The following is a 10,813-nucleotide window of genomic DNA, read 5'->3' as shown; positions in this document are numbered from 1 at the left end:
GGGGAAAAAAAAAAAAAAAAAAAAAAAAAAAAAAAGAAGCAAGAAAGTTGAAAAGGTTTAATTCCAGACACTGCAGGAAACTCTTTTCTAAATCGAAGCATCCAACTTTTTTGAGGGTCGCTTACCACCATTAGGAAAGACTGAAACAAAAAGTTACGTGCAAAGCCTAACTGCCTCGCTGTGTGGCCAAATAAACTTGATTCTCATCTTGCAGTGATTAATGGAACTTCATTGATTTCAGGAACTCTTTCACACTGGAACAGCTACTATTGTTTATTCTGACTCAAAACAAAACGGAGAATCTCTTACATTGAGATGGCTGACTTGACTCCTACTACATGCCACAAAATAATGCAGTTCCTCTGTATTCATTTGGATGTCCATTGCTTTAACATAAGCTCAGGAAAATTAAAAGACAGTGAAACGTAAAAGGAACTTATTGTTGGAAACAAGATCTTCACACAACAGAATTTTTAAGCTTTAAGTGGACTTCTTAAGATCTGCTACAATGGAACTAGAAAAGATTCAGAAATTTCAACACAATGTACTGTCTTGAAATTCTATTACAGTGACATTTGACTGATTTACATTCTTTTAGATTTTGCTCTAACCAGCACCTTTATTATGTGACCTTTATTCTGGATGGCCTCCAGGGCACTATATACAATAGCTGCTTCAACACCACTAGCTCAACTACAAGCCAGCTGACTTCTGTGCTAATTGCTGGATTTGAAACTTCCTTTCCTCTACAAAGTTCCAATTAAGAGCCACGTATTTTGAGTACAGACTCTGGATCTAATCTGAGTTTCTAACTTTTATTCTGAGAAAGATGTTGCAGCCTGTTTTCTGCTCAGGGAGACAATTTAGCATTGACATGGTTAAAATACTTTCTAGAAGTCTGAGGAGCAGCAAAACCAAGAATGCATGAAATGGAGTACTGCTATCAGAAATGCTAGCTATTCGCAGAATTCTTATGTCAACAGGACCTGTAAACAAGTGTTAATATTTCTAGTAGAAGGAGCATCCATAGGGAATTCAGTGTAGTTAGCTGCACAGAGCAAAGAATCAGATCGGAGAGGGTATTGTGTCAGCTCTGGCATGTCGGCAGTATGTGGCTGTCAGGAGCGTGAAATGGATCTGCTTCAAAGCTGAGTAGGCTGTGACCTGAATGCTGCATGTCCATGCACTCAGTGTGAGAGGATCAATGACAGCATTTGCTGAGCTCTAGTCATCCCCTCTGCTAATGAAAGCAGTCCTGAAAGGCATAATGCAGGGCCTCTAGGCAGCCTAAAGCCTAGCATTAGCTGAGTTTGTTATAAGCTTGGCTGGTGAGTGCACTGAGTACCAAAGGCCCCCTCCTCTGTTGCTCTATCCCACCAACTCCCCCCGGCTGTCTGTTTAGTGTCACTCAGCTGGGATGGATCCCGTTAAAGATCTGACGCTTAGCAAGGACTCAGAGGTGTCTGGAACGCCTGCCTCTAATCATAAACACCACAGCTGGCAATGATGTGGTCGAGGAAAAAAAATCACCTTGATCCAACAGCACACATTCCCTTTGATGTTTCTGCAGTGAGTTCACTGCCCAGAGAGAAAGGTACTGCTTTAAAAAAAAAAAATCGGGAATGACATTCTCAAATCATAACCATATGACTCTCAATTCCAAGCTTAAAAAACCCCACAACCCAATCCCAGGAAAACACAACATTTTGTTCTGAGAAACTCAGGAAAGAAGCATCTGACAATGATAACATGAAACAGGTTTGGAAGATAATGGCAGTTTGAGAAGAAAACATTTCCAAAAAATTCAGACTGCCACTACCAAAAATGGAAAAAGCCTTCTGCCAAAGATTGCAAACTGTGGTGACCTCAAGCAAGAGACTGTAGCTGATTCAAGGGAAAAATGAAACTTTTCAAAGACAACATTGCTTGTGCTCTGCCACTGTTTATAAGTGCCTTATGCCCTCCTGCCTTTCGGGGTGGCCTGGTAAATACAAGAGCTCTTCTGTATTTTACAGTCCTCTACCACAAATTTCTGTTAAATATTCAACACTGTGAGCATGATTTTTAAATTTTTTTACCCTGTCAGGTTACAAAGAGAATTGTGAATCCAGTGCAAAAAGCTTATTGTAGGGGTTTTTTTGCATTGCCCCTCTGTTTCATATATGGTCAGGAAATATACAAATGTCCCATTTATTTTCATACTGCCTGGATTTCTTGATAGAAAAACTACAGTGTTTTTCTTGCATTGATTTCTTTCTAGGCACAGAGCTGCATATACCATTTGCTAAAAATATGCGAAAATTGTGAACTTTTGTTCTCTGACATAATCATGTTATGGCTTTCTTATGCTATCCCATCTATACCAACACAGATAAAAGGCCTCATTTGAACAATCCTAACACGATATACAGTCTAATTTTCTTTTCATTATTCACAGCAAGGGAGCATTACAATTAATAATGAAGCTCTTTCCAAGGCTATATGAAGAAAATGCCATCCTAGACACACTGATGCAGATTCTTATTTGCTTGTGACCATGTATGACAAAAATAAAAATTTAGAACTAACTTTGAAAAAGTCTCTAAAAATGCATCTCCCGAATTTACCTCTATTTTCAAATTTAAATATTTAGCATTTTTACATGGAAAATAAACAGCTGGTACAGCTTTAACTGCAAATAGTCATTTACGAGTACTCAAGCATGTTTTTTGCCTTTCTAGATGTTTTTCTAAAAAGTCCTTTTTCTTGATTTCATATTACCCACAAGGTTTACTTTCTTCTCCAGATAAAAAGGCCAGGTTACATTCCCTCAGAATCAAAACCAATACTAGCAGCCATTCCCTAACGAGAAAACTACAGATGACTCCATTTCTTTTGGTATTAATATGCCCTGCTTGTTACTGTGGCTCAAACTGATCAGAGCCATCCTGACATGACTAAAGCAGAGACATCTCATATACAAAACACAGAGCTTAAGAGCGAGTGTAAATTGAACTACCATGTCACGACTGGAAAATCTGGGAGCTGTATTCCAAATCTATATGAAGTTTCACAGGCTGTTTGTGCTGACAGCCTTCCCTGCAATTCCCTCAAATGCTGCAGATTCAGATAAGATTCAGATTTATGAAGTTTATGTGCTGTTCTACTGTAGACTCATGTTCATGTGTTTGTGAAGGAGAAGGAGACTAATTCAGCTGGGTTATGAAACATCAGCAATTTACATACCCCTATATGGCAATTTTTCTCTTACACTGTATGTAAGGAAAAAACAATTAAGTAATGGCCAAGATCTGCAGCCCTGGTGATACTTGAAAGGATGTGAAAAAGGGACAAAAATCTGTCTTATTTCCTTGTGCACTAATGTCTTATTTTCAACAAGAAAAAATTAAAATCAGTACCAGAAAAATGCTACTAACATATTGTCATAAACACAGGTTAATTGATTAAAAAAAAAAGTTCTTTCCTCAAGCTTTGTGAAGAACTATGGATTTTACTGCAGTGGCAGTTGTTCACCTCTGTATATGCAAGAGTTCAGGAGGTGAGAGTCAAAATATGCGTCCCATTCTTCAAGGAAAAATCAGAGTTATCCATCCAGTCTGCTTCCCTACTGCAACTGAATAATTCTAAGCTTATGGGCAATATCTATCATAAAATTTCTTTATTTTCTCTATTCTTACATGACTTTCAAACACCACAGGATAAAAAAAATGAGAAATCATTCTAATCATTAATACAGTTTTACTGCAAGAAATTTTTTTTGGGCTGCCATATATGAAAGTAATAAAATCAGTGTGGAAGTGTTACTTAGAGCATTTCCCCAACAAAAAGCATAAGAGAATTCTGTAACATATTTCTTCCAGCTTCATTTTACAGATCAGATTTAAAGCTGTTTTATTGATCACACATTCTTGTATACAATGACTAAAGAAGACAAAAAACCCCAACCCAAAACAAAACAAAACAACCAACCAATCACCCAACCAAAAACACTACCAAACACTTTACTGGTCACAAATTGATATGTATCCATTATGGGCTTAATTTGACTAAATAAAAAGGACCGCCATCTAAGGGAAGGAAGAGACAAAAAAAGTTGGTTCTTGGTGGCAGGCTTCATGCTTATACTATAATGAATATAACTGAGCTGGTGAAAAGTGAAATATCATATGACTGTGCCTAAAATGCATGTGGCCTCCACCTGTTGTATTGCATAGACTGCACAAATATGCAGTTCATCTTACCAGCACCTAACACTTACACATTGCTTTAGTGGTCTGTTATGATATACAGCACTTTGTCATATAAAAGGAAGTTATTAAATTCATATTTACCAAAAATGTAAAACATGATGCCTTGTTAACTGACTTGATTTGCTAAATGTCTTAGATTCCATGTAACTGTCAGAGCTATTATGCAAAATATCAGACCTGTGCAAAATTCTGGGATGAAATAGCAGTTCAATCAGAAAGCAAATGCTTTATAGCACTTACAAGGCTGCAGTTCAAAGATGCCTTCAGCTCTTCATTTTTAAACCAGTCCAAAGCTGCCTTCAGACACTCACTCACACCATGACAGCGGAGGTTCCACCTCACACCAACTCTCTAGTGACCCCTCCAGATGAATCAGAAGAGAAATTGACAAGCTACAGCAGCATTCTTAGATGAAGGGAGGCTGGTTGGCTAGAGAGTTAAGGATGAGACACACGGGTCAAATGGAAGTCTTCAGGGACTCAAAAGCTCGTGTTTCCTGCACCACTCCTCCTTTAGAGATTGCAATGAATTCTGTGAAGTTAAAGTGCTCAAATACTTTCATTTATTTTACTTTTATGAGATGTAAATCTAAACTTGATTTAAAATTAATTGCACAAGTGATTATAAACCATTTAACTTGGACACAACAATAAATTCCTGGCACTGAAGTCTGATTTGTGCAGATCCTTACTCACAAGAAGCTCTCTACTAATATCAACACTGTTCATGTGGAGAAGGAAGAGTTTCAGATCTAGAACAGAAACCACAACACTGTGGCAAGACCTCCATGACTTTTTTATTTCTCCTGTTTTTGAAAGGAACTGCTTCTTGTTGCTTTGTTTCTTTGCTGATTTTGTAAGCCTCATTTGGAATCTAATTTTTGTGCATACATAGCCTTCTTTCCAAACCTTCAGTGCCAACGTTCATTCTACAGCTTTTGCAGTACACAATCTCTGCTTGCAGAATGGCCTCACCAAGTGGGTACTGGAGTAGTTTATGCTTTATGAAGTTTTCTCAAGCTTTTGCTTTTTGGGTGTTTTCTTACAAGAGGTGATTGAAAACAGAAAGGAAAAGCCTGGTTTTCTTTTTTTTCTCCCTTTTTTTTTTTTCCACCTCCTTTAATACTCTTATTCTGAGACCATGTATGACAATACCTCGTGGAAAATTGCTCCGGTCCAATAACATGCTCAAAGTACTCCTTTGCCAGAGGCATTCACTCGTTATATAAATCAAACAAGCATACAAAACCAGACAAAAAGTAACTGGTAATGCCCGGTGAATTTCAGCTAAGATGGTTTGGTGCATTGCATGCAGATGTCAGGTATTTTTATAAAGAGCTCCATTGTGCAGGGCCCCACTACTCCTCCATCGCTCCCAGCACTCCCTTAAAAGGGGGATGGTGGGCAGACAACCATTCCAGCTGGTCTTGGAACCTTGTCTGAGTCAGGAAAACCACAGCTCATAAGCAAAGAGGAAGCATAATGTTCTACAAGGACAAAACATTAGCAAAAATGTCACTCAGCCCCAGTTCCACATGTTGGCTGCCACGGCCTCTTCCTCCTAGCATGCCCGATTGATATAAATTCCATCTGCTCAGCAGCCAAGTGACAGAGAAGAAATACCGGCATCTGGTCTCTATTGCTGTCGGGTTTCTGTTCCATGTTAGACCTTAGCTAGAAACATATGAAGAAACGAAGGTGCTGGCAAGCGACTAAAAGGCTGCACTGGCACAAATGAGACTTTCTGATGCTTTTCACACTTCACTTTGGATTTTTACAGGCAGAAAGGTGGAGGAGACTTGATAAACTGAGTCTGGAGAGCCAATGGGCCTGGAGGTAATTTGGTGTTTCTAAATTTTTTTTTTTGAGTGTTTAAAACTGTAATGCAAAACAATTTTTTTTTTTTTAACACAACAGAAGGTAACGAAGTCACACAAGAATGTTGCTCTTCAGCTAAGTTTTTTTTCTTCTTCTCTTAAACATCCACTGGTTTGGACCTGATCCACTAGCACTTTATATTCTCCTGAGAAGCAGCTGGAAAGTGCCAAACCACTAACTTTTTTTTTCCTTTTTTTTTTTCTTTTTTTTTTTTTAACCCTACTGTATCCAGAAGAAAGTAAGTATTTTAAACCAAAGAAAGAGAGTAATAGAGCAAACCAGTAACATGCATTCCTGTCTGAGAAATGATTCTTGAGTGCTTTTTAAGACCAGCACTTGAACAGATAGGGAAGACTGTGAGACAATGTGATTGCATGTGTATGTGCATGTGTACATTCAAAGGTTTAAAGGTTTCTTTGGGGAATGACTCCTCATACCAACAGAGGTGAAAAAAAACCAACAAAAAGGTGCGACAGAGAGGAAGGCAAAAAAAGAAAATACGTTGGTAATAAAATTATATACAGACACTTTTCTCCTTGCCAAAAAACAATTGGACCAAAAAATTTAGGAAGACATTTTGTACCTGAAGTGATCCACGAAACAACATAGGATGGCTGGCCTGCAGTAAGGTAAAATATTTTTTAAATTTAAAGTGGAACCTAAATATTCCAAACCAATATAGAATTTGATTTTGTTAAAATAAAAATTAGCATTCCCTTTATCTGCAAGCCTCCAGCTCTTGTTGGTCTCATATGATTTCCTCTGCAATACAGCATCCTTCTCTTTTGTGTGACAGGACCAGAAACTGACAGAAAGAAATGAAGCGAGTGAACAGCTATCAGAGCAACATTGTAACACCAATGAGAGAGAACACATGTAAGAGGAGAGCTCTCAAGAACATATAAATATATAATAGAGCCCTGGAACACTTAATAATTAATTCTGAGGAAGAAGCTTTTATTTCAACAAAAAGGTAGGCTTCTAACCAGCAACCCCAAGAGTGTGGAACAGTCCACTATATTGATGCCCAAAAGGCAGTTCCATGCAAGTTCTTCACAAGGTGAAGCTCCCCTTTCATACTTGGCCAGGATCACTTCAACACACTGCCTGGATGGCATCCTCAAATAAAGTCTGAAGTGGTGTCTGCTCTCTGTGGCAATTCTCTGCCTGAAGTGGAATTGCTCCTGGTGACTTCAATGGGCTTTGCACCCAAACCAATAAAGTCAGCAATCTAATTTACCTAGTAGTATAATGATTATTAAAAGATGCCATAACTAGGGGTCAAATATTCCACTGCTGGTTCACCTCACTGAAGTGCTACTTTAGGGAAGTTAATTCTGCTAACTTAGTGTTCCTCACTGGAAATTATTACTCAATTTGTAACCCAGATGAAAAGTCTTAAGTACACAGGTGAAGAATCAGTGGTGCACATAGATTAATAATGTACCTCCATTCAATCAGTGGTTTAGACTGTTAGAGTTTGAAAGAGTATTCCACCTTCAGATTTCTTTGCATGGGATGCCTCCCTCCAAGAGTTGCCTTTAATCACCCTAATGCCTCCCTTTAATCACCACCCAAACAAACTCAGTACAGTATTTCTGTAAAAATTCAGTATTTCTCCCAATAATGCCTTGCTCAAGGCATTCCTGCAGTGCCACTCCTGTAGAAAAATTCTGATTTTTACTGATTTATTAGAAGGCCAGGCTGGATCAGGCCCTGGACAACCAGTTTGAGTGAAAGATGTTCTGCCAATGGCAAGTACTCTTGTAACTAACTTTACATTAGCAAGTAATTCAAGCTCAGTATTCCAAACACCAGCATTTTAATGCTGTTAAATGGTGCAAGTAGTTTTGTCCCAGTTTCTACTTAGGAAATAAGTAAACTGGAAACTGTCTTTATCCAGCAGTTAAAAAAGTAATGTAGCAAGTACCTATGTAGCACTTCAGAGCATCTCTCCAAAATGCTACCTTGGTGTTAGTATTATTGTATTTTTATGAAATGCTATGCTTTGTGGACCTGACTCTTTTTTTGCCTTTACCCTAATGATTTCCTGTTCACAGACATGTGAACACGGAACGTTCATGTTCATGAACATGCTTACAGTTAAGTTCTTTCTACAGAAGAGGATCAGGTAACAGTAAATTCCCCAGTCAGAGCGTCTTAGGAAAGGAAGCATATTATTCTCAAAGAGAAGGGCTTAGTGTTCTGTTATGTAGAGTAATGGACTGAAAACATAGGACCTTTTGTAACAAGGTGGCAATCAAACTCACCAAACATATTCTCTCCCCTTCCACTATATATGTAGATGACACAGAGTGTCAGTTGTCTTTTTGTACAGATTTCTGGAGGATGGACATCATTGAGGGTACTACCCCAGTAAGAAGAAACAGTAAGACCAACCTTTTAGCATTAAACGGAGGTGTGCACATGCATATAATTGTTCAGACTAACTCCAGTTACTTTCACTTTCACTTTCAGTGAAATCAACATGGCTGAGGGGGGCCTGACTTACGACAGTTTGTAAGGTGTCTCACTGTCTGCAGTAGACAACATTATACTTCCCAAAGGCAAGGCTTAGCGTGCAGTCAGCGATGAGAGGGGACAATTGAGCTGCCCAGGGCCGGAACCACCAGCGCAATTTCCCTCAAGTCAGGAATATGAAACAGCACAGCTGCTGGGATGAGTGAATAGCTGAAGGAGCTTGTGTGAGCTTCAATGGCAGGCCTGAGCAGTGCTCCACTGTGAATGACAAGTGATGGGCCAAATCACTGGGGAGCTACCGATGAGTTATTAATGGTGACAGGTACACTACCTGGGAGACAGGTTGAGAGGGGAAAAAGATTATTTATAAGTGAATAGTTAACAGCTGTACCCACTGCTAAGCATTACATGGATGCCACAAACTGTAGAATTCAAATCTTGGGTTATTCAAGCACGAACAACTGCCTGTCACCAAACTGCAATGCATCGGTACAAATTAAGGTGGGAGAGATGAGACGAGGCTGGAACGATGCCTTGCTCAAGTAGGCAATGTCATCACAGAGCGCAGATAAGAGCGAGAGAAAGACTGAGATAACCATGAGGTGAAATATGGCTCTTAATAATAATGATGAATTTGCAAGAACAGCTTTTTAATTTTTCCTGAGGGCTTTTGGAAGAGAACAGATGCTGAATATGTCCTGTACTGACATGAATAAATGGGGGAAAATATAATAAGCAAAAGAAATATTTTCAAAGAAGTTTTCTCTTGAAAGGAGAAGTAATATATTTCTATTGTGGAGATAATTTCTTCTATCTCCAGCCCCTCCCAAGTTTGAAAGCCACATTGTTAAGCTTATAATATAATGTTCTTACAATACCTACAATAATGTAGTCACCTAGTTTTTTCCCCAAAGGAATGAAGCATTGTAGTACTGAGTATATTATGAGTGGTCTGAAGAAAAATTTTTCTAATCTATTTCTCTTGTAAAATTTTGCACCAAAAGAAGCAGAGAACACAAACCAAATAAAACCCCAAAACATCCAGAAACCCCCAAACACCCCTCCCTCCATCAAGAATTTGGAAATGTTTTCATAATGTGAACATAATCATGAGAGAAACTCGTTTTGTGTCCTTTCTTATTCGAATGCAAAGAAATATCTCTGTAGTAACTGCTTACATACAAGAAAAAAAAAAAAAAAAAGTAAGAAATAATTTGATGGCTTTTTTGGTGCACTTTTAATGCAGTAGAGCAGTTAAATACCTGCAAGACCAGCCAGGTCTCAAGATAATAAGCTGGTGGTTCACTGACTTCTAGGTTTGCACAAAGCACAGGCTAGAAATCACTCACTAGAAATCTGAACAGAGACACCTTTTCCCTGCAACAAAATGTGCCAAATGATTAATCTTAAAAAAAATGAAATAAAATAAAATAAAATATAGAGGGGAAAATGAGGAAAGCATTGACAAACTGAATGGTAATTTAAAAAAAATTAAAATTCAGTTTTTCTCAAATTAGAGTCTCACACATACTCCAGAATGGTAAGAAGAAAAAAAAGGCTAGTCAGCAAAAGCTGGGTTCCTCCAAGGTAGAGGGAGAAAACTGCTACTGCCTCTTCTCATTTCTATGCCATAGGGACACTGTGCTCTTGCATGCTCTGGAGGAGGGGGATACATGAGCCAGAAATAGTTCATACTTCAAAATGCTTCTAAGGCTTTAAAATAAAAAGGCAGAAACGGATTCAGCATTGTAAATGTTTTCAGGATTTAGTCCAAATCTTTCAGTTTTGGCATTCCATAGTGAACATCACTAAAAGACAAATAGTTCTCTGCATGTGTGTGTTGGTAGTGGATGTGATATTAGTCAAGCTTACTCATTACTTGCTTTCTGATATTCATAATATGTAATTATTTCTCCTTTTCTGCTTCACTCTGGTTCTTATGTAAAGCTTCTATGATTCTTCAGTGTCTGAACTGTTCACACTGTGAATCAATACTTAAATATATAGTCGAAGCAAGTGAGATGGATACATTTTATCTTAATAATTGATCATAAAGTATTTTTATTAAATACTATACTTTGTGAAAACTGCTATTCACACAACTTTTGGGCATAAAAGAAACACAGCATCATTTTTAAAGGTTTAGTAAGAGATTTGGGAATTGAACATTAGTTGAATTTGGAATTCGTAACCTTCTGAAATACT

Source organism: Sylvia atricapilla, chromosome Z, assembly GCF_009819655.1.
Source record: "Sylvia atricapilla isolate bSylAtr1 chromosome Z, bSylAtr1.pri, whole genome shotgun sequence".
NCBI classification, from domain to species: domain Eukaryota; kingdom Metazoa; phylum Chordata; class Aves; order Passeriformes; family Sylviidae; genus Sylvia; species Sylvia atricapilla.
This window is presented reverse-complemented; position numbering follows the sequence as displayed.